The sequence below is a fragment of the Saccoglossus kowalevskii genome, chromosome 20 (assembly GCF_978046115.1).
Source record: "Saccoglossus kowalevskii chromosome 20, keSacKowa6.1, whole genome shotgun sequence".
Classification (NCBI taxonomy): domain Eukaryota; kingdom Metazoa; phylum Hemichordata; class Enteropneusta; family Harrimaniidae; genus Saccoglossus; species Saccoglossus kowalevskii.
The window spans coordinates 24508002-24533386 of record NC_140660.1 but is presented as its reverse complement, the minus strand read 5'-3'; the positions used below and the strand labels follow the sequence as shown (position 1 = coordinate 24533386).

The 25385-nt window shown below is 36.2% G+C and overlaps 1 pseudogene across 1 annotated transcript; it reads left to right on the top strand.

The window, feature by feature from the left end:
• On the top strand, positions 1-24062 carry LOC144344311 (bifunctional purine biosynthesis protein ATIC-like; annotated as a pseudogene). The gene is made up of 12 exons (XR_014927883.1): positions 1-53; positions 1301-1427; positions 5502-5578; positions 6295-6361; positions 6884-6972; positions 13766-13844; positions 14714-14786; positions 17596-17880; positions 18396-18532; positions 18901-18960; positions 19439-19533; positions 23297-24062. The product of XR_014927883.1 is annotated as a bifunctional purine biosynthesis protein ATIC-like (transcript).
• Positions 24063-25385: the final 1323 nt, after the last annotated feature.

The following is a 25385-nucleotide window of genomic DNA, read 5'->3' as shown; positions in this document are numbered from 1 at the left end:
CCCACGTGTTTCCGGTCAGTCACCAGACGAGAAAATGGCGGCGGTTGAAATGGGTGAGTTTTATATTGGCCGTGTTTCTCACGTTTGTCACTTTATTTCGTATCGTTTCTAATTCCTTCGAGGCTACACGACTTTTAAATGTAAAATGGATCGTTGAAATGTGTTTTCACATGGCGATTCTTTGCGTACAGTGCTGTGTATACGGGGACGCGTTCGGTTGATAGATGTCCCCTCCCTAGCCCTGAGTACAGTCCTGTAGGTTGGCCTTCTTCCTCTGATCATTCGGCCCCCACAGTCCTGAGAAGTCGCATAGACCGAGGATTCGACACCCGCCTACAAATTTATGCTATCCCCTCCCCGTACACACAGCACTGTACGAAGGGCTAAATACTAGTAGTGGATTGCCAAAGTAACTGTGGCTGTATGTCTAGCGTCACCGTGGCTATTGTCTAGTATTGGGACATCAGTCAGAGAATGAATGAATAATACAAGACATTGTTGAATAGTACGATGTAGAATGGCATGCATATTTCTATATATTTCCAAAATATTGAATATCTACTGGTACATGTATTAAAAGAGTAACTTATACCAGCGTGCATAGAATTACCTGTGGGCTGTGGCTAGCTTAGTGTATATCAGGATTCCCATCACGTTGTAGAGTAGGCATTATTAGATGATCATCTGTACAATCAAAATCAAAGTAAAATAATAAAATAAAAGGGCATTAATAACAAAAGTAATAAAAAATAAAATTAAAATAAGTTTAGAGCTAAAATAATTAAAGCCCGTACACTACTTCAGATTTTAATCAGATTGTGAAAAAAATTAAATAAAATTAAAAGAGTAGAAAACAAAGTTATTAATAAAATATAATAAGTTAAAGTAAATGTTTTTATTGATTTTGAGGCAGCTGGTAGTACTTTTTTCAAGTTGTTCTCTCAGATTTTAAAACAATCATGTATGTACTTAGCAATTTGAGGAACCAATTTTGTATTACCATTGTTTAGTATTGCAACTATTTTTTATTTGTTAGAAAGTTAGGGAGATAGCAGCAATTTTTTGAGAAGCTCATTTTTTTCTTTTTTATAAAGACCACTTTTAAGAAGGAAGTGCTCTTCATTTTCTATTTCGTTGTATGTGTTCAGTTATGGTGCTGTTGGTGGAGGGGGGTGTCATTATTGTTTAACTAGATCATTAAATTATGAGGTACATGTACTGTTGCCATGGACACCTCTGCACATTTCTACTAATCAATATCGTGTTATAATAATATGACACAAATACTTTCTATTTATAGCTTTACTGAGTGTGTCTGACAAGACAGGATTGGTGTCGTTTGCTGAGAAGCTGCACAACCTGGGACTAAAGTTGATTGGATCCGGTGGTACAGCGAAAGCCATCAGAGATGCTGGTATTCCAATCAGGTGATGTCTTATTTTTTGACAAAACTAGTAGCCTTGCGGTAAGTGGCTTTTGCGATAAGTGGGTTTCGTGACTTCTAAAGGCTGAATGGTTTTTGCGAACTTCGTATACGGGGCCCATTTTCATTTCTGAGAAAATTGACCCCAAAGTTGGGGTAACTTTTCACCAGCAATAGCTTTTAACTCTTGTGATTTTTTTTTGGCTTGGCTGATTTTGTTCATACTTGACAGGTAGGTTGTACCGTCACTGATTGGAAAAAAATCATGTCACACCACTGCCATTGCAACAGCCACAAAGTGTTTTTTGAATACTTTCGCCCCAAATTTATTACCTCCTACCAGTTTTGTAATAGCAGTGTTCAAATGATCATGCTTTTTATTTTGTCTACTTTGCGCACTGGTAAGAGATCATCCGGTGCCGACATTGTTAGACTGTATCAACGTAATCTCAAAGCAACTTTGAACTTTGAACGAACTGTAAATGCTGTCTTCATTCTAGAAAATACTAAACAATTGGAAATAATAAATGTAACAGCAGAATACGTCCTAGTAATAAACTAAGTGACTTCTAAAGACTGAATGGTTTTTGCAAACTTCGTATACGCGGCCCATTTTCATTACGGAGAAAATTTACCCAAAAGTTGGGGTAACTTTTCACCAGCAACGGCTTTTAACTCTTGTGATTTTTTTGGCTCGCCTGATTTTGTTCATACTTGACAGGTAGGTCGTACCTTCACTATATCATTGATACACTGTATCAACGTAATCCTAATGCAACTTTGAATGAACTGTAAATGCTGCCTTCATTCTAGAAAATACTATCGCAAAACGGTTGGAAATAATAAATGTAACAGCAGAATACGTCCTAGTAATAAACTAAGTGACTTCTAAAGACTGAATTGTTTTTGTGAACTTTGTATACGGGACCCATTTAGTTATAAACTCGCGTTATAGCTTCACGTTCATGTCCTACCATGGAAACAGACAAAAACACTTACTTGTCAGTGTCTGACTGTTATATACAGCCCAGAACATGTCAGAATAGTCAGAAAAAGTCAGGAAATGTCAGTTGCCTGTGCCTTGAGAGCCATTGAACCAAAACAACCTGTTACCCTTCGCCGCCCACAGCATCGATATGATTTTATATTGCATAGAAAAGAACACTAAATTCAGCTATCTCGGTCAGCAATCGTATGATCAATCTTCATGATTTATGCAACTGGTATTTCCATCTGTTTGCTTAATGGTCTGAACTTCAAAATTGTCAAGTTCAAGAGTGTGTTTTTATGTACAGTGACGCGAACATTCAACAATGTGTTGTATGTGATTTGAACTTATTATATTTTATTTACTTTTCAAAATTCTTACTAACTTGTTATATTTTATTTTATTTTTCTGTATTGATTAATATTCCTATTGCTATATACTGAAAAAAATGTATATTTCTAAGGATGCAATAAACAATTATTATTATTATATTATTAGTCCCCGTTCAGACGAAGTCCGAAAACGGGGACTTATAATTCGGTCTGCGTCTGTCCGGAGTCATATCTCAGAATCCCTTGGACTGATTCCGTTCATTCTTTCCATGTGCCTAGTACTTTATGTGGGACATATGCACATGCAGTGGTTTAGCGACTCGATTCAAAATGGCCGACTGGCAGCCATCTTGTTTTTTGAAAATGTTGTATTTTGGACATGCTTTGTCAGTTGTCATTCAAACTTGGTACATAGATTTATATACATGTTAGGATACATGTCCATGACGATTTATTTCACAATTGGATCAAAGATGGTCGACTGGTAGCCATCTTGTTTTTTGAAAATGTTGTATTTTGGACATGCTTTGTCAGTTTTCATTCAAATTTAGTACATAGATCATACATGTTAGGATACATGTCCCCGATCATCCGTGAGTTCTTGAGTCTGTCCGTCCATCCGTTCGTGTGTCCGTCCGTTTGTGCGTCAGTCTGTCCAGAGTCATTTCAGAATCCTGTGGACCGATTCCGTTCATTCTTTGCATGAGCCTAGTACCTTATTTGGGACATATGCACATGCAGTGGTTTAGTGATTCGATTCAAAATGGCCGACTGGCAGCCATCTAGTTTTTTGAAAATGTTGTATTTTGGACATGCTTTGTCAGTTGTCATTCAAACTTGGTACATAGATTATACATGTTAGCATACATGTCCATGATTGGATCAAAGATGGTCGACTGGCAGGCATCTTGTTTTGTTTTTTTCTGCGGTATCTTGGATGTGCTCTGTCAGTTTTCATTCAAATTTGGCACATACATGTACTTTATACATGTTAGGATGCATGTCCATGACAATTTGTTTCAAAATCTGGTCAAGGATGGCCGATTGACAACCATCTGACTTTTTGGCCTTACTACTATATTTCCACAATTTATGTACCATTTTCATTCGTATTTGGCACATACATCATACATATCAGTGTGTTTCATAATCAGATCAAAGATGGCCGAATAACTGCTGTTTTTATTTTTGGCCATATTACTACTACACGGAACACATGTTTTGATGTAAACAATCTGTTGTATACGCCACTTGGAACTCAAGTTTCAAGGACATGCTCGCGGCAACCCCTCCGCTTTAATATTACAAGCACAAAGAGAACTTTCAAAAATTTAATGGGGACTGTGTCATTTTCAATGACTTGTTCAACAACGTGTTGAACAGGAAGTTCATCTCGGGCTAGTGGCATTGTAGAATTTTAGAGAGAACAGGAAATGTTTCAGTAAGGAATTGTTATGCATATGAACATGTTATATATTCCCCCAAAACAACGTTGCTAGGCTAGGCGTACAACGAATTCGAAACAAAAGAAATCGTCTGACCCAAATGACCTGCGTCCTTGAGAATCTAGTCTTATTGCCTTTGCCCTTCGGGCGAAAAAAGGTCGAGACCAAAAACAGGATAGGTTATTTACCAAATCAAAAATTTAGCGTGAATACCTGCTACCTCAATTAGATTAAGTAATCGAAGGTAAAAACCGTGTTTATGCTATAAGAAAGTGCAGATCTCGAACGTACTTTAGTACATTTTTGCCTATCACGGAGAACGCAATTCAATGCGAGTGAATTTCCAAGGGGAAAAACATTGTTATGCAAATTAGCTTTAGTTGAAAATTTGTCAGAGTTTTCTCGTCGACAGCTACGTGAATTTGAACCAAAATGTTATCAACAAGACTCAGAGTACGACAGTGACAGCCACTGAAACGTTATTGTAGGCAAATGAACACGCCAGGCAAAAAAAGACTGTTTTGGGTCGTGGCATACAATGGAGGCACATACCATTTTGACTCTTGAGGGGAATGGAAATCAGTTGATTTGATGGTGTCACAATAAGCGAGGTAGTAAATCGTTTTTATGCTACGAAAAAATGCAGACCTTGAACGTACGTTTTGGACTTTAGTACTACGTAATTTTTGTTTGATTACCTAACGTTTTTAGGTCCATGTGCTGCAATTTACAGAGCACATACCTACCGGGTAAGCGGCCGTCCCTCAACAAATAATGAAGCAAAAGCATTTTCGATGCGGAAATCACGAAACTCCCCCTTTTTACGCAAACTGGGAAGTTCGAATTACTAAACGAAGTACAGAACAACGAAGATGAAATATCCAAGAATCAACACATATCAAAAATTATATCTCAAAAGTGAATATTCGTGGTGTATTTTAAGTCTAACCGGACCATACGTGCTAATGTGCTTGTACTCTAATTATCCAAACATATTTTAGTATTAGGGAGTAATAATATCTTGTCACATTCTATAAATACTGACAAGCATTATAAATTGAGACTTTAGGGAATTTAGTTTTAACTTTCACAATCAACAGAACAAAAATTGTAATGAGAATCTCCTTAAAAAATGTTTACAGCGGATCCAAGATATTTAAATACTCCCGCACCTGGTAGGCAATTACTGAGGGACTTTGCAACATCCCCAGGCACTTTCCTAGACACTCCAATTACTGTTGTAGACGCAATAAAGTTACATACCCGCTCAATGATAATAATTTTTCATTTTATTTCTTGTTTTTGTATTATAGCGATGTGTCTGATGTAACTGGTGCACCTGAAATGTTGGGAGGTAGAGTTAAGACGTTGCATCCAGCTGTACATGGAGGTATGACAGTAAATGATAATTTCATTAGATTTTGTGATAACAGAAAACAGCAGCTGTTGTTGTGATGTCTGTGTGTTGTACTCAAATGTCAGGTGATTATGGGGTAAACCACATCACTAATATTAAATACGTTATGTCACATTAGAACACTTTCCTGTGTTTACATTGGACACAGAAATGAATACATGTAAACCACATCACCAATATTAAATATGTTATGTCACATTAGAACACTTTCCTGTGTTTACATTGAACACAGAAATGTATACTTGTAAACCACATCACCAATATTAAATATGTCATGTCACATTAGAACACTTTCCTGTGTTTACATTGAACACAGAAATGTATACATGTAACTCGTAATAAATCCATAATCCTGTCACTAATCACAAATGTTCACACAGAGAAAAACAATTTTCATCAGCATTTTTTGCTATTATCTTTTAGTAAATTACATTTATTAGTACAAACAGAAAAATCATTCTGCAAAGTATGGACTGGAGCAGTACTGACTCGCAACGATCTCTGCTGTGTGTTGGTCGATAAACGTGCTTTGTTGTATTCAAATAACCTCATTAATATTCATAGTTTAAATTTTTATGGCATAACACCTGTAGGAATCAGAGAACACTATTGGCTTTAGTTAACATGGAATGTAAAATTCCTCATAATTTATGTTCTGTTATTATTTATTATGTGTTATGTTTTTGCAGGCATTTTGGCACGTAATTCAGAAAGCGACCGTGCTGACATGGAAAAACAAGATTTTAAATACATCAAGTAAGTTATGACAGAATGCCAAACGCTTATAAAAAATGCATCTCATTGGTCATTCAATCCTTCATACCTACCAGCTAACCAATTACAGAACACCTTTGTATTTGCTCTCATTGGTCATTCAATCTTTCATACTTACCAGCTAACCAATTACAGAACACCTTTCTATTTGCTCTCATTGGTCATTCAATCCTTCATACCTACCAGCTAACCAATTACAGAACACCTTTTTATTTGCTCTCATTGGTCATTCAATCCTTCATACCTACCAGCTAACCAACTACAGAACATTTTTCTATTTGCTCTCATTGGTCATTCAATCCTTCATACTTACCAGCTAACCAATTACTGAACACCTTTCTATTTGCTCTCATTGGTCATTCAATCCTTCATACTTACATGTACCAGCTAACCAATTACAGAACACCTTTCTATTTGCTCTCATTCACAATTTGATTTGAGCGTTGACTGTTAAATATTATAAATATCTATTTGTCTCATTACCATTATGCTGTTTACCTGTAGGTTGGTTGCTTGTAATTTGTATCCATTTGTAAACACTGTATCAAAAGAAGGTGTGACTGTAGCGGAAGCTGTGGAACAAATTGATATTGGTAAGTAAAGAAGTGATGGCAGTTTAGCTAATATGACTCAGTATACGACGCAATGTAAATGTATATAAATATGGGTATATAAATGGCATGTGTGGGTATACCTCACATGGGTGGGTATACTAGGCAATGTGAATGTATATAAATCAGTGTTCTCCCCAGGCCTTTCAAGCACTGCGGGCCCGCGTCGCTTAGACAAACAGCCGCGTCGCTTTTGTTTTGCCCGCGATCCTTGAAATCCTGCCCGCGATGCTTATTCACGTTGTATTGTTTACAAGTGTCAGCCTCGTCTAGCACACCTTTAAAACAATAACATGTATTGATCGAAAGGTAATCTCGCCTTTGTACATAGTTAGCCTTACAAAAACAGTGATAAAATTGGAAGTCTACAAGAAGTTACCAACTCTATCAAGGGTGCGGAGCAGGCAAACCCAAAATACTAGGGTAGTAATAATTTGCCCATTGCGTCGGGATGGTCTATCCCGAGTTGCTGCACTGCGATTAATTGCGTTTTTACTACTTCATCGCCAGTGACACTAATTACCAAGAATTAAAAAAACAAGTGAAATTAAGTCGCATCGGGGAAAAAAAACTGTAAATAAATCGAAGTAAAAATTATTCAACTGCAGACGAGACGGACAAGGAAAAAACGAACCCTGACCTCTAGAAATACCTCATTCATAGTGCGTCATTACCGAGGAACGCCACCCTAAGGCGACATAACGCATGTAGTGACATCACAACCAATGCATGCTGGATTACAGCGGAGATTTTGACTGAGGTAACAAAGATGGCGGCGCAGAGTGCATGTTTTTCCGCGATGTTTAAAAACAACATTTCGTTGGCGATTTTGATGTAATTTCTTAGTTAATCATCAATGAATCGTTTTAATTAAGCAAACATTCTAAGTTTGTGTATTTTTAAACAAAAAAGTCAGGGACCGATGATCGCAACAGCAGCGGTGAATACCCGTTCAACGCAATGCCGTCAGCTGACAATGTTACGGTGATCGTAGCGTTACACAAATAATAGATAGATCAATGAAAAATCGCTGACTTTAGTTTTGAAATGCCGTTGTAGAAAAAAAATGTCATTATTGATTTATTAATTTCTTCATACAGATTTTACAAATTTAACAAACAAATTCCCCCCCCCCCCGTCGTATGAACTGACAGTAACATTGGCACTAAAACTGACTGTACTTGTACACAAAATAATGATGAACCAGTTACCTCCACGGATAAACAATATATTTACTGACTGGCTATAAGTATTGCCATTTCTTTCCTGTTCTATTTCAAACTTTATTTGACTTGATGCACACATAAAACACAATGAATGTAAATGATAAAAAATATATGAGATATGTATCAGTTTTTTATTTCAGTTAAAATGTTTGTTGGGGAAGCTAATTATTATGCAAACAAAATTATGCAAATAAGATGTATTGTTATGTAAATTAGCCGCGATGCTTGGCTTAGAGTCTGGGGAGAACACTGTAAATATGGGTATATAAATGGCATGTGTGGGTATACCTCACATGGGTGGGTATACTAGTCAATGTAAATGAATATAAATATGGGTATATAAATGGCATGTGTGGGTATACTTCACATGGGTGTGGGTATAATAGGCAATGTAAATGTATATAAATATGGATATATAAATGGCATGTGTGGGTATACTTGGCAATGTAAATGAATATAAATATGGGTATATAAATGGCATGTGTGGGTATACTTTACATGGGTGTGGGTATAATAGGCAATGTAAATGTATATAAATATGGGTTTATAAATGGCATGTGTGCGTATACCTCACATGGGTGGGTATACTAGGCAATGTAAATGTATATAAATATGGGTATATAAATGGCATGTGTGGGTATACTTCACATGGGTGTGGGTATACTAGGCAATGTAAATGTATATAAATATGGGTATATAAATGGCATGTGTGGGTATACTTCACATGGGTGTGGGTATACTAGAAAATGTAAATGTATATAAATATGGGTATATAAATGGCATGTGTGGGTATACTTCACATGGGTAGGTATACTAGGCAATGTAAATGTATATAAATATGGGTATATAAATGACATGTGTGGGTATACTTCACATGGGAGGGTATACTAGGCAATGTAAATGTATATAAATATGGGTATATAAATGGCATGTGTGGGTATACTTTGCATGGGTGGGTATACTAGGCAATGTAAATGTATATAAATATGGGTATATACATGACATGTGTGGGTATACTTCACATGGGTAGGTATAGTAGGCAATGTAAATGTATATAAATATGGGTATATAAATGGCATGTGTGGGTATACCCCACATGGGTGGGTATACTAGGCAATGTAAATGTATATAAATATGGGTATATAAATGGCATGTGTGGGTGTACTTCACATGGGTGGGTATACTAGGCAATGTAAATGTATATAAATATGAGTATATAAATGGCATGTGTGGGTATACTTCACATGGGTGGGTATACTAGGCAATGTAAATGTATATAAATATGTGTATATAAATGGCATGTGTGGGTATACCTCACATGGGTGGATATACTTGGCAATGTAAATGAATATAAATATGGGTATATAAATGGCATGTGTGGGTATACTTCACATGGGTGGGTATACTAGGCAATGTAAATGTATATAAATATGGGTATATAAATGGCATGTGTGGGTATACTAGGCAATGTAAATGTATATAAATATGACTATATAAATGGCATGTGTGGGTATACTTCACATGGGTAGGTATACTAGGCAATGTAAATGTATATAAATATGACTATATAAATGGCATGTGTGGGTATACTTCACATGGGTTGGTATACAAGGCAATGTAAATGTATATAAATATAAGTATATATATATGGCATGGGTGGGTATACTTCACATGGGTAGGTATACTAGGCAATGTAAATGTATATAAATATGACTATATAAATGGCATGTGTGGGTATACCTCACATGGGTAGGTATACTAGGCAATGTAAATGTATATAAATATGAGTATATAAATGGCATGTGTGGGTATACTTCACATGGGTAGTTATACTAGGCAATGTAAATGTATATAAATATGGGTATATAAATGGCATGTGTGGGTATACCTCACATGGGTAGGTATACTAGGCAATGTAAATGTATAAAAATATGAGTATATAAATGGCATGTGTGGGTATACTTCACATGGGTAGGTATACTAGGCAATGTAAATGTATATAAATATAAGTATATATATGGCATGTGTGGGTAATACTTCACATGGGTAGGTATACTAGGCAATGTAAATGTATATAAATATGTGTATATAAATGGCATGTGTGGGTATACCTCACATGGGTGGGTATACTTGGCAATGTAAATGAATATAAATATGGGTATATAAATGGCATGTGTGGGTATACTTCACATGGGTGCGTATACTAAGCAATGTAAATGTATACAAATATGAGTATATAAATGGCATGTGTGGGTATACTTCACATGGGTGGGTATACTAGGAAATGTAAATGTATATAAATATGAGTATATAAATGGCATTTGTGGGTATACTTCACATGGGTGGGTTTACTAGGCAATGTAAATGAATATAAATATGGGTATATAAATGGCATGTGTGGGTATACTTCACATGGGTGGGTATACTAGGCAATGTAAATGTATATAAATATGAGTATATAAATGGCATGTGTGGGTATACTTCACATGGGTGGGTATACTAGGCAATGTAAATGTATATAAATATGGGTATATAAATGGCATGTGTGGGTATACTTCACATGGGTGGGTATACTAGGCAATGTAAATGTATATAACTATGAGTATATAAATGGCATGTGTGGGTATACCTCACATGGGTAGGTATACTAGGCAATGTACTGTAAATGTATATAAATATAAGTATATATATGGCATGTGTGGGTATACTTCACATGGGTAGGTATACTAGGCAATGTAAATGTATATGAATATGTGTATATAAATGGCATGTGTGGGTATACCTCACATGGGTGGGTATACTTGGCAATGTAAATGAATATAAATATGGGTATATAAATGGCATGTGTGGGTATACTTCACATGGGTAGGTATACTAGGCAATGTAAATGTATATAAATATGGGTATATAAATGGCATGTGTGGGTATACTTCACATGGTTGGGTATACTAGGCAATGTACATGTATATAAATATGAGTATATAAATGGCATGTGTGGGTATACTTCACATGGGTAGGTATACTAGGCAATGTAAATGTATATAAATATAAGTATATATATGGCATGTGTGGGTATACTTCACATGGGTAGGTATACTAGGCAATGTAAATGTATATAAATATGTGTATATAAATGGCATGTGTGGGTATACCTCACATGGGTGGGTATACTTGGCAATGTAAATGAATATAAATATGGGTATATAAATGGCATGTGTGGGTATACTTCACATGGGTAGGTATACTAGGCAATGTAAATGTATATAAATATGGGTATATAAATGGCATGTGTGGGTATACTTCACGTGGGTGGGTATACTAGGCAATGTAAATGTATATAAATATGAGTATATAAATGGCATGTGTGGGTATACTTCACATGGGTGGGTATACTAGGCAATGTAAATGTATATAAATATGAGTATATAAATGGCATTTGTGGGTATACCTCACATGGTTGGGTATACTAGGCAATGTAAATGAATATAAATATTAGTATATAAATGGCATGTGTGGGTATACTTCACATTGGTGGGTATACTAGGCAATGTAAATGAATATAAATATTAGTATATAAATGGCATGTGTGGGTATACTTCACATGGGTGGGTATACTAGGCAATGTAAATGTATATAAATATGGGTATATAAATGGCATGTATGGTATACTTCACATGGGTGGGTATACTAGGCAATGTAAATGTATGTAAATGGCATGTGTGGGTATACTTCACATTGGTGGGTATACTAGGCAATGTAAATGTATATAAATATTAGTATATATATGGCATGTGTGGGTATACTTCACATGGGTAGGTATACTAGGCAATGTAAATGTATATAAATATGGGTATATAAATGGCATGTGTGGGTATACTTCACATGGGTTGGTATACTAGGCAATGTAAATGTTTATAAATATGGGTATATAAATGGCATGTGTGGGTATACTAGACAATGTAAATGTATATAAATATGGGTATATAAATGGCATGTGTGGGTATACTTCACATGGATGGGAAAAACTGCAGGAGCACTGCAATTTAAGGGCGCCACCAAGTGAATTTTATGGTTGCCAGAGGATCTGCTTCCCAGGGTAAGGGACCGTATGGCCATGGCATGAGAGCGCTGCGCCCCTGTTCCTTGGTTTAAAAAAATTCTGGGCAGTAGTTAGTATACTAGGTGGTAGTTGGTATACAAGTCATAGGTGGGTATATTAGGCAATCGGTTGATGTAACAGTTGGGTATATATAAGTCATGGTGGCAATGGATGGGTATACTAGGCATACCTTACTTGGGTAGGTACAGGCACACTAGGCAATATATGGTAATATACATGTCATGGTGGCAATATGTGGGTATACTAGGCATAGATGGGTATGCTAGGCATACCTTAATGGGTAGGTACATGTACACTAGGCAATAGTTGGGTATATACAAGTCATGGTGGCAATAGATGGGTATACTAGGCATAGATGGGTATACTAGGCATACCTTACCTGGGTAGATACATGTACACAAGGCAATATATGGGAATATACATGTCATGGTGACAATAGGTGGGTATACTAGGCATACCTTACCTGGGTAGGTACATGTACACTTGGCAATATTTGGGAATATACATGTCATGTGGGAAATATATAGGTATACTTTACCTGGTTGTACTTGAAATGGGTGGGTGTACTTGAAATGGATGGGTGTACTTGAAATGGATGGATGTACTTGAAATGGATGGACGTACTTGAAATGGATGGACGTACTTGAAATGGATGGACGTACTTGAAATGGATGGGTGTACTTGAAATGGGTGGGTGTACTTGAAATGGGTGGGTGTACTTGAAATGGATGGGTGTACTTGAAATGGATGGGTCTACTTGAAATGGATGGACGTACTTGAAATGGATGGGTCTACTTGAAATGGGTGGGTCTACTTGAAATGGGTGGGTGTACTTGAAATGGGTGGGTGTACTTGAAATGGGTGGGTGTACTTGAAATGGGTGGGTATACTTGAAATGGGTGGGTGTACTTAAAATCGGTGGGTGTACTTAAAATGGGTGGGTGTACTTGAAATGGGTGGGTGTACTTGAAATGGGTGGGTGTACTTGAAATGGGTGGGTGTACTTGAAATGGGCGGGTGTACTTGAAATGGGTGGGTGTACTTGAAATGGGTGGGTGTACTTGAAATGGGTGGGTGTACTTGAAATGGGTGGGTGTACTTGAAATGGGTGGGTGTACTTGAAATGGGTGGGTGTACTTGAAATGGGTGGGTGTACTTGAGATGGGCGGGTGTACTTGGGATGGGCGGGTGTACTTGGGATGGGCGGGTGTACTTGGGATGGGCGGGTGTACTTGGGATGGGCGGGTGTACTTGGGATGGGCGGGTGTACTTGGGATGGGCGGGTGTACTTGGGATGGGCGGGTGTACTTGGGATGGGCGAGTGTACTTGGGATGGGCGGGTGTACTTGAAATGGGTGGGTGTACTTGAAATGGGTGGGTAAAGATCACCTGTATCGTCTTTCTGTAATATTTGTAATGTTTATTGTAGGTGGAGTTACATTACTCAGAGCTGCAGCTAAGAATCATGGCAGAGTGACAGTAGTATGTGATCCAAATGACTACAACAGGTAATAATACACACTATAAAATAAATAGATGCAAAAATAAAATTGCAAAAATGACATGAATAAAAAGACAGGCTGCTGTTTATTTGAAAGAAAAGTACCACCAGACAACATATCAACATTTCAAAAAAATGGCGGCCATGTAAATAGCATAGTTACCAAGCAACATAGAGGGCGATATTGTCAAATCCACTTGCATAGTAGAATACATTACACATGCATTTGTAAAGAATCAAAAAGGTAAGACAAAATAAAAATAAAAAAATTATGACAAAATGTATTTTGCTATTGTTGCTGGGTGATGAAAATAAAATCCTGCATTTTTTTCTATATTTTACAGTCATTTCATCAAAGAACAGTGAAAATGAATTCTAAACAAAATAGCCAAATTCTATTTCAACAAAAAATATTTTTTACAAAAATAGGGTATTTTACATTATGCTAAATACCAGAAAGATTTTTTTTTCTACTGTTGTGACATGCGACCTTTGACCTAGACTTGTCAATAAATTGTGGGGGGTATGCTATGCCTAGCAACCAGAAGTGCAGTATATTCTGATTAGATAAACAAATGAATCTCATGATAATTGTTTAACAACATTACAAGAATAAATAAGTTTATTTAAAAAATTTGATTTATTTGTGAAAAAATCTGGGCAGTAATTAATGCCTTTACAGTAGTCAGTGTGGATAAGTATTGCATTATGAAACATGACTCATATTAATAAATTTGGTTAAAAGATTGGATTTATTTATGAAAATAAAATCTGTGCAGTAATTAATGCCTTTACAGTAGTCAGTGTGGATAAGTACTGCATTATGAAACATGACTTGTATTAACAAGTTCATTTATTTAGATTAAACATTTCTAGAATTGCAGATGAAATGTCAAGTTCAGAAACTCATGACACAAAAGCTGATACAAGGAAAATGCTTGCTGTCAAGGTTGGTATCAACTCAGTCAATAATATTATGGGATATGTATGTATGATGGCAATAAAGTGGTTGTGTTCACTGATAGAAAGATTTTTCTCATCAAAATAATTTCAGTGACCAGAGTTCCATCATCTGCTTTGTTGTACAGACAAACCTGGATACAGTGGCCACCTGCCTATAGCGGTCACAACCGAACAGTCCCTATGCATTTTACATGTAAAGTACCCTGTTTATAGCGGCCACCTGCCTAACGCGGCCAACGGCCACGCTTCAGCGGCCGCAATGATCAGTTGAACTGCATATAACGGACATAGTTCCCGGATGTCTTGCAGACTACTGCCTTCCATCTCAGCCAACTCACAAGCTCACAAAGGACAAAGTTAGCACGTTTTCACACCTTTCATTCAACCGATGGCTTCGGCAATTGTTTTATTCTTGTTTATAATTCAGTTTACCACGGCAAGCACACCGTACCCCAAAACATAATTGGGAATTTGAAAGTGTCTTGATAAAAAAAACATGCTGTCATTAATGTTTTGTTGAAATATGTTTACCATGGGAATAACTTACAATTTTGTTCAATGAATGAATCGAGCAACCACAACGATGACGACCCGCAAAAGTTTTGTGAGTCACCGGGACACAGTCACGGTCCCTATGCATGTGGCTGGGGTGAATCGGAATGTCGACAGTAAATCACCAATCTAATTGATTACCAACAAAAAAACATAACTCACTTGTTATTTAGTATCGATATTTATTCACTTTGAACTCCTATAAATATCGATAAATACGCATGTAAAATAAACTGGAACTGATAGCAAAAATGAAAAAAATCAACACAACCCTTGCGCATGTGCATTTCTTGTTCTTCCGGGGTTATGATAACTCGGGTCAAAAAGTAGAGTCGCTTTCGTTACTGCCTTTCGATCGTCTCGTTGTCCAACTAAATTCATTCAACTATTTTGTTTCGTCGGTCGCTACTGCCTTGGTACATTTAACAATAGATGCTTTTAACAATGATGTTAAATTGACCCCAGTTCACTGGCCAAATTCACCAGACATATTTCACATGTTTCTATTGTTGCATCAGTACAATAACATGGAAGTCGCTCAGATTTTGATTGCGCAAAGTAATGTTTTGATTAGGAATCAACCATTTCGTAAGTGAGGTAGGTTGAGAAGATTTTTGAAAAAAAAATGAACAAAATGTTAAGGGAATTGTGATTGGGGAGGAAACTTTCAAGTTGTCACATAACTGGAAGGAGATCCATCTATCACTACAATAGATAAGTGTTCTTTTCGTATACGTAACGTTGTAGGGATCAATAAAGCACTGCTAACTGTCCCTCTCCCTTCTCCTTGGAAGAATTTGCTATAGCCCAGATACACTCCGATTTATTAAAACAGTTACCAGACACAATAGATATTAAAAAAAAACATACAAATTCAGAATAGCTAAGCAAAGCAAGCTGAGTGATTTCTTTAGTAGGAAATGAGACTCAAACTGCTGCTGAACATGAACTTTACTGTACAAATCTTCAAATAATTTTCTTACTACTCATTGTGCAATGATAGATTTTTGTGAAATGATTTTAGTTTACATAATACAATTTAAAACCAACATTTTTTATTTGTAATAAAGTGTTTGGATACTGTGTACAGTTGTGTGTCAAATGGGGTTGCGAGATCTGTTTTAATACATTGATTCAATGCCTAATTAATATTCATGAATAAATTAGTGCACCTGTATAGAAAGGCCACCTGTCTATAAAGGCCAAAATTTTAAAGTCCCTTGGGTGGCCGCTATAGACAGGTTTGACTGTAGTTTCTGATGTAGAATGTGACATGAAATAATCTTAAAGGGCGGTGGTCGCTGTGCCATGCATGCACTAAATATGGGTCTCAGATGAACAAAGATGGTGACTTTGACTGTTGTGCAGACTAATGACTACAAACAAAGATGGTGACTTTGACTGTTGTGCAGACTAATGACTACAAACAAAGATGGTGACTTTGACTGTTGTGCAGACTAATGACTACAAACAAAGATGGTGACTTTGACTGTTGTGTTGAATTCTGGGTAAAATTCTGTTGTGCAGACTAATGACTACAAACTGAGACCAAGCTTTAAGTGCAGGGATTTTTTTAAACAAGGGAATAGGGTCACAGCGCCCTCATGGAATGGCCATGCGCCCCCTCACCCTGGGGAGCAGATCCTCTGGCAACTATATAATTCTGATTGACCAGGGATCACATGTTGCCACAGTGTTCATCTGTGACCTGTCAAGGAAGCCATAGAATGCTCCATTTTAACTTAGAATTATCAAAAACTCCACACCCTGGTAGGGAGAACCCTATTTCCCAACTTGATGAATTGCATTGCTTCTTTTTTCTAGAAAAAACCCTGAACTGGGTAATTTCTTTGGTAATTGGTGCATGTCACACTCAGGTTAAAACTTTTACTCATAATTTACATTCTCTTTGAATTAGATTGTTGGACAATTAATATTTACATGTGGTAATCAAAAAAAAGTTACATGTCAGATTCTCTTGAAAATTACTCATAAACTCAAGACAAGTCAGTTTTAATCACTGTGAGGAAGGAATTTTCAAGGATTTTACTTGTTTTGTAACAGTGAAAATTTTGTTGGTGTCCTACAACATGGAATGTCAATGACCTTTTAATTTTCAAGATTTTGTCAAAATTTTTTTACAAAATGTTGTTTACATCACAAAAATTTGTCCAAAAAATGACATTTTAATCTTTCTTGACAGTGCATTCATTCTTTTATTACATTCTGTCATTCATTTCTAGGCATTCAACAACACAGGAGAGTATGATAGCGCTATTTCAAATTATTTTCGAAAGGAATACAGTCAGGGTGTGTCTCGGTTACCACTACGATATGGAATGAATCCTCATCAAAAGCCAGCACTGTTAAACACTACACCTACGGTAACTACCGGTCAAAGTCCTGAATGGTTCTCCTTGATTTGTTAATCTGGGTGACGCTTTCAATTCAGGGCAGTTAGTAAAGAGAGCTGAAGACTGCCCTCAACCTACCAGCTGCTGCATCTTTTAAACATGTCAGCCCAGCAGGTAAGTACTTGAACTGAAGACTGCTCTCCACCTGTCACATCACTTGGTGTTGCATCACAGTTTATCATAAGAGTGTTTGTCCGTCGTCGTCTGTGTCAACTTTTATCGTATTCGACTTCTTGAAAACTACAAGTTTGAATGTTTTGATACTTGGTGTATATGTACCTTGGGTAGACCTTTCTTAGATTTGTTTTTTTCGTTATATCTTCAATTCTTCAATTTTGATGAATATTTCTGTAATTTTTGGTAAAAAGTGATATTTTCATCTTCTTATTGAAAACCGCAAGTCCGATTGCTTTGATACTATACATATAGGTACCTCGTGCACCTCTCTCAGATTTGCTAATTTTCTAATGATATCTTCAGTTCTTTAATTGAAATGTCCATTGCTAACAGCGGAGCTATCTCAGCTGCTTGTTTGTCCTGTGTTTACAGTTGATATCATGCATAACAGGGAACTTCAGAGAAAATTAGTCTATTGGAATCAATTTTGAGTCTGTCCTGCTATGTTTTAGTTGATACAATTGCTGTAATTCATTTTTATCATATTTTTTTCAAGCTTCCTGAGGCAGCTGTACGTGATCTGATAGTTGCTAGCATTGCATTGAAGTATACACAGTCAAACTCAGTATGTTATGCTAGAGATGGTCAAGTTAATGGTATGGGTGCTGGACAACAGTCACGTATCCATTGTACTAGACTAGCTGGTGATAAAACTAATAACTGGTAAGTTAACTTTAGTTATCAACTACTCACTGTAAAAAAAATTCAAAATTTTGTTGCTAAGTGATTCCGTCAACATCGCAAAGTACTTGGAATGCTTGAACTTGAACAAAGCTTACTATTAAATAAATGTCAGGGGAAAAACAAACTTAAACAGTTCAAGGTAAATGCCAATCAAATATAAACCACTCTGTATATTCACTTAAACACTGTAATGTAATTTAGAAATTAACATAAATATAATTATGACTTCTCGTTATGATTTCTGTGAATATTTTAATAATTTTTTTTTTGTAGGACATGGAGACATCTGCACGGGAGAGTATGCTAGAGAAACCACCTGAACAGTTAACACAGGTACTAACTGCATTTATACCATTTATATTTGTTGATTTTTTTAATCAGCCTCACTAACAGTTTTGATTTGTGCATATGAAGTAATGTACATAATTTTAAATGTCAAGCATTTCTGAAGTGTAGTGCTTGGCCAAGGTTTGGAACTTTAGAAATAAATGAGAGTTCTTCGGCAATAACTGAAAATTTGGCCAAGCAGGGTTTGAACAATGACTTTGTTATTGAGAGACAGTTGCTACATTTACACAACTGCATTTTATCAGAGCCCATTCATCTCTAATAAACCCACGGGATTGAACTCTGATAGGGTTGAGCCCCGACATGGCTCTGATCATGTATACACATATAGATAGGTTCAGTCATCTTCTTCAGAATACATTGTGGTTATTTACATATTCTGAATTCATTGTTTGTATTGAATACAGTATTTTGAAATCAGTTTTCAAATATATCAATGATTGCTTTGTTATTCTTACTGCAGTCTGAGCATGAGCAGTGGTTTTCAAAACTGAAAGGTGTAGCACTAAATTCAGATGCATCTTTTCATTCCGTGATAATATTGACAGAGTGTATCAGGTGAGTGTTTGATATGTCTACCAATACTGTGCAGAAAATGTTTGGACAGATTGCCAGTTTATACAGGGTTAGATCAGTTGCTAGTTTATACAGGTTAGACTGGTTTAAACAGGTTATCAGTTTTTACAGGGTTAGACTGGTGTAGACAGTTTGCTAGTTTATACAGGGTTAGATCAATTGCTAGTTTATACAGGGTTAGATCAATTGCTAGTTTATACAGGGTTAGATCAATTGCTAGTTTATACAGGGTTAGATCAATTGCTGGTTTATACAGGGTTAGATCAATTGCAAGTTTATACAGGGTTAGACTGGTTTAAACAGTTTTCTAGTTTATACAGAGTTAGACTGGTTTGACAGTTTGCTAGTTTATACAGGGTTAGATCAATTGCTAGTTTATACAGGGTTAGATCAATTGCTAGTTTATACAGGGTTAGATCAATTGCTAGTTTATACAGGCTTAGACTGGTTTAGACAGTTTGCTAATTTATACAGGGTTAGACTGGTTTAGACAGTTTGCTAGTTTATACAGGGTTAGACTGGTTTAGACAGTTTGCTACTTTATACAGGGTTAAACTGGTTTAGACAGTTTGCTAGTTTTTACAGGGTTAGACTGGTTTGAACAGGTTAAGAATGGTTGCTAGTTAGTCCCCGTTCGGACGTAGTCCGAAAACAAAGACTTATGTTTTGCCCTGTGTGCATCCGTGATCACCTGTATCTCGAACATGCATGGACCGATTAAGTTCAAACTCATACATCACACATTATATGGGACATATGCACATGCATTTTTTTCATGATCCGATTAACGATAGCCGAATAGCGGCCATTTTAAGGCCGAAAATGCATCAAAATCAAACATTTCCACCATTCCAGACCCAGATCTCAGTTATGCATGGACGGATTTTGTTCAAATTTGGCACATACATTAAACATAATAGGACCTTGATGCACGTCATTTTTTTTTTGGATTGGGTTTGAAATGGCCGACTGGTGGCCATTTTGTTTTAAAGAATTCAGTTCTGGATCCGTATCTGAGACATGCTTGGATTGATCAAGTTCAAACTTCACACACACAAGGTACATCATGTCACAAATATGTATGTGCATTTGTTTCATGATCTCATTAACGATAGCCAAATGGCGGCCGCTTTAAGGCCGAAAATGCGTTGAAATCACACATTTTCACCATTCTGGACCCGGATCTCAGTTATGCATGGATGGATTTTGTTCAAATTTGGTACATACATTAAACATAATAGGACCTTGATGCACGTCATTTTTTTTCCGGATCAAGTTCGAAATGGCCGACTGGCGGCCATTTTGTTTTAAAGAATTCAGTTCTGTATCCGTATCTGAGACATGCCTGAATTGATCGAGTTCAAACTTCACACACATAAGGTACATCATGTCAAAAATATGTATGTGCATTTGTTTCATGATCTCATTAACAATAGAGAAATAGCGGCCGCTTTAAGGCCGAAAATGCATTGAAATCGCACATTTTCACCATTCCGGACCCGGATCTCAGTTATGCATGGACGGATTTTGTTCAAATTTGGTACACACATTAAACATAATAGGACCTTGATGCACATCTTTTTTTTTTTTCGGATCAAGTTCGAAATGGCTGACTGGCGGCCATTTTGTTAAAGAATTCAGTTCTGGATCCCGTATCCAAGACATGTCTGGATTGATCAAGTTCAAACTTCACACACACATGGTACATCATGTCACAAATAGATATGTGCATTTGTTTCATGATCCGCTTAACAATAGCTGAATGATGGCCATTTTAAGGCCGAAAAAGCATCAAAATCACGTATTTTCACAATTCCGGAACCGGATCTCAGTCATGCATGGATGGATTTTGTTCAGATTTAGTACAATGTGTTGTACATATGCAGGTGCATTTCGGTCATGATCTGCTTTGAATGTATATGTCACTCAAATATGAACGGAACGGGGACGTGTCATTAACAATGACTTGTTTATACAGGGTTAGACTGGTTTAGACAGTTTGCTAGTTTATACAGAGTTAGACTGGTTTACACAGATTGCTAGTTTATACAGAGTTAGACCAGTTTGAACAGGTTCAGAACGATTGCTAGTTTATAAAAGGGTTAGACTGGTTTAGACAGTTTGCTTGCTTATACAAGATTAGACTGGTTTTAACAGATTGTCAGTTTGCCAGTTTAAACAGGGTTAGACTGGTTCAGAATGGTTGCTAGTTTATACAGGGTTAGACTGGTTTATAGGAAGTTAGACTTGTTTAAACAGGTTTTCAGTTTGCTATTTTATACAGAGTTAGACAGTTTGTTAATTTATACTGAGTTAGACTGGTTCAGAGCGGTTGCTAGTTTATAAAAGGGTTAGACTGGTTTAGACAGTTTGCTTGCTTATACAAGATTAGACTGGTTTTAACAGATTGTCAGTTTGCCAGTTTAAACAGGGTTAGACTGGTTCAGAATGGTTGCTAGTTTATACAGGGTTAGACTGGTTTATAGGAAGTTAGACTTGTTTAAACAGGTTTTCAGTTTGCTATTTTATACAGAGTTAGACAGTTTGTTAATTTATACTGAGTTAGACTGGTTCAGAGCGGTTGCTAGTTTATACAGGGTTAGACTGGTTTAGACAGTTTGCCTGGTTAGTGTGGTTAAAACAGGTTGTCAATTTGCCAGTTTTATACAGGGTTAGACTGAGTTAAACAGTTTGCTAGTTTGTACAGGGTTAGACTGGCTTAGACAGTTTGCTAGTTTATAATAGGTTTAGACCAGTTTGAACAGGTTCAGATCGGTTGCTAGTTTATACAGGGTTAGACTGGTTTAGACAGTTTGCTTGATTATACAAGATTAGACTGGTTTAAACGGGTTGTCGGTTTGCCAGTTTAACAGGGTTATTTCTGGTTTGAACAAGTTCAGAATGGTTGCTAGTTTAATACAGGGTTAGACTGGTTTAAACAGGTTGCCAGTTTATACAGTGTTAGACTAATTTAGACCACTTTGAACAGGTTCAGAACGGTTGCCAGTTTATAACAGGTTTAGACCAGTTTGAACAGGTTTAGACCAGTTTGAACAGGTTCAGAAATGTTGCTAGTTTATACAGGGTTAGACTGGTTTATAGGATGTTAGACTGGTTTAAACGGGTTGTCGGTTTGACAGTTTAACAGGTTTATTTCTGGTTTAAACACTTTGAACAGGTTCAGAATGGTTGCTAGTTTAATACAGGGTTAGACTGGTTTAAACAGGTTGCCAGTTTATACAGTGTTAGACTAATTTAGACCACTTTGAACAGATTCAGAACGGTTGCCAGTTTATTACAGGTTTAGACCAGTTTGAACAGGTTCAGAAATGTTGCTTGTTTATACAGGGTTAGACTGGTTTATAGGATGTTAGACTGGTTTAAACAGGTTGCCAGTTTGCCAGTTTATACAGAGTTAGACAGGTTTAGACAGTTTGCTAGTTTAGACAGTTTGTTAGTTTATACTGAGTTAGACTGGTTTAAACCAGTTTGAACAGGTTCAGAACAGTTGCTATTTTATACAGGGTTGTACAGGGTTAGACAGGTTGCTGTTTTAAAAGGAGTTCCAATTTATACAGGGTAACACTGGTTTAGACCAGTTTAGACAGGTTGCTGTCTTAGACAGAATTATACCAGTTTCTGGTTTACACAAGTTTATGCTAGTTGCTAGTTTATGCAGGGTTAAACAAATTTAAACAGACCCAGAACTGGTATAACTATGAGTGGAATTTTTTTATATTTTCAGAGTGGTGTTCAATACATTGCTTCACCATCGGGATCAACTCAAGACCAGGTTATAACTGAAGCATGTGACGACCATTCCATTGCATTAGTATTCACAAATACCAGACTATTCCATCACTAGATATGACATCATGTGATGTCTACAACACTGGATGAAATGACTGAAATAGAGGCTGTGGATCCAACAACTAAATGCAATAATAATAATAATAATAATAATAAAGATAATTTATTGCATCCTTAGAAATACAGTGTTTCCATCAGTTTATAGCAACAAAAGTAAGATATTAAAAAACAAAATAACAAAATAACTATAGCAAATAATAAATGATAGATTTTAGTGTTTTTGTTAAGTATCTTTCTTGTTTCTCATTAAGAACGAGCTGTGTATAAATTCTCCAACAAGTTTGATTACATTTGTGTTAGAATTTTTCATTAAGTATGTAAATTTCTGTTGGTCAGTTTTTGTTTCATCAGGAAACTGTATATTTGAGAATATATCCATTCGCAGTGTGTGATATTTTGGGCATTTGATGAGGAGATGCATTTCATCTTCTATGTCTGCTAAAGTACATTGTTTACAAATCCTGTTTTCCAAAGAAATTTTAGGTTGGGTATGTCTACCCTTTTCTATTGCTAGGCTGTGATTACTTGTTCGGAATCTAGAGACAGAAATTCTATGTTTTAGATTCAGTATAATTAAGTAACTTTCAAAGTTGTAGTTTGTTTTGAATTGAGTATATGTTCTCAACTTAGGTTTATCCATAATTGTCTCCTTCCAGAATTCAATATATTTTTGTTTAATATTGTTTCCTATTCTCTTTATATTTTGTTTTGTTGCATTCAATTTGTCATTGATATTCTTTATATCTAATGTGTTATCTTCCTTATTTAACTCTTTGTAAATTGACATAATCCATGGGAGTTTGCAGTTTATCTGTTCATGGTATGCCTGTTTTGTTAAATTACATTCTGGAAGTTCTTTGATCCGTGCCAAATACTTTATAAGATTTATTTTGATGTCTACTAGTAATGGTAGTTCACCTATTTCTGCTCTACAAGCTAGATTTGATGAAAATTTATTCAATCCAAGCATTCTTTTACTAAATTTCAGATGGGTTTTCTCGATTGGTGTAATGTCCCATTTATTATTTTCTTGAATTTCGAAGCCCCATACATCTGATCCATATAATAGTATTGGTCTTATACATGTTTTGAATAGGTGTAACATTGTTTTGCAGTCAGTTTCTTTTGGCACAGAAGTCATCATTGCATATAAAGCTCTTGTGGCTTTGTCTGCCAAATTATTTCTTGTGTCGCTGAATTTACCATTCGACTGTAATGATACCCCAAGGTAGTTGTATGAAAATACACAACTAATATTTTGACCTTGATATGTAAATTTTTCAGTATTTCTCAAGTATCCGGATATTACCGGATTCTGCCGTAAATTCGCCCATCCGAAAAATTGCCCATGGTGGTTTCACGGCTAGTGGGCCCTTATTTGGAGTTCAAATTTTCAAAAAAATTATCATTAAATATTTTTAGGGGCTTATATTTTCATTGAAAAATCCACCTACATCGACTTTCAACTCCGGCAGTTGGACCACCCAAAACGAAAGAAACTAAAATTGTATACATTTTTTTCTAGCTGGATTAAAAAGTAGACCACGCATCTTTTGGCTTGGATTTTGATGGGAAAGCGGCATGATTTGTTTTTAAATTAAAAAAATATTTGTTTTCAAAAGATAAGCTGAGCATTTGAAGAATAATTTAACATTATTTACAGTGATAACAACTTATTGTCGAAACGAAGCTAACCCATTCACGCTAGTCGCAATAAACATCAATACACTTTAATTGGCGTCAATGACTACGGCGAAACCTTTAGGCATCAGAAAAGATTAAAATAACACCTTAAAAAACTGTCGAAAAATTGTCCTGGGTGGTTTCTTGGTTCAAATTTTTTTTTTTTTTTAAACCCGAACTGTAGTTTAGCGGCCCTGGGCGAATTTACTACAGAATCCGGTAAGACTACGGTACACTAATCAACAAACGTTGATCTGTTTATAATGCTATATTTGACTGCC